Here is a 428-nt window from a genome sequence, read left to right on the forward strand (position 1 = left end):
GGGGGGGGGGGGGGGGGGGGGGGGGGGGGGGGGAACGGCCCTGGGAATTTCTGGTTCTAGGCTTGAGAGGGAGTAACATTTTAGCAAGAAGATTAGCAGATTTTCTGAGGGGATTCCTAAATGCCAGCTCCAATGTCTTCTCTCCCTCTGAGGGACTCCTGATGGTTTTCCCTTCACTACCTCCATCATACTTTCCCAGGTCCCTCTCCCCCAGTCTTCTACTCCCCGCCTTCTTCCTTTCCTCCCTTCTTTCTTACTCGTGCTCCAGCCCCAGCCCCTCAACCCTGTCCAGCTCAGGCTCGCGCAGGCGCTCTGGGGTTGCTGAGTCAAGATCAGGTGGGCGGGGGACGAGGGGCGGAGGCGAGGGCCGGTCCGAGTCTGCGCATTGCGGGGTTCTGGGCGCGCAGAGTTTTTAGTTGCGGATCAGC

Source organism: Gracilinanus agilis, chromosome 2 (assembly GCF_016433145.1).
Source record: "Gracilinanus agilis isolate LMUSP501 chromosome 2, AgileGrace, whole genome shotgun sequence".
NCBI lineage: Eukaryota > Metazoa > Chordata > Mammalia > Didelphimorphia > Didelphidae > Gracilinanus > Gracilinanus agilis.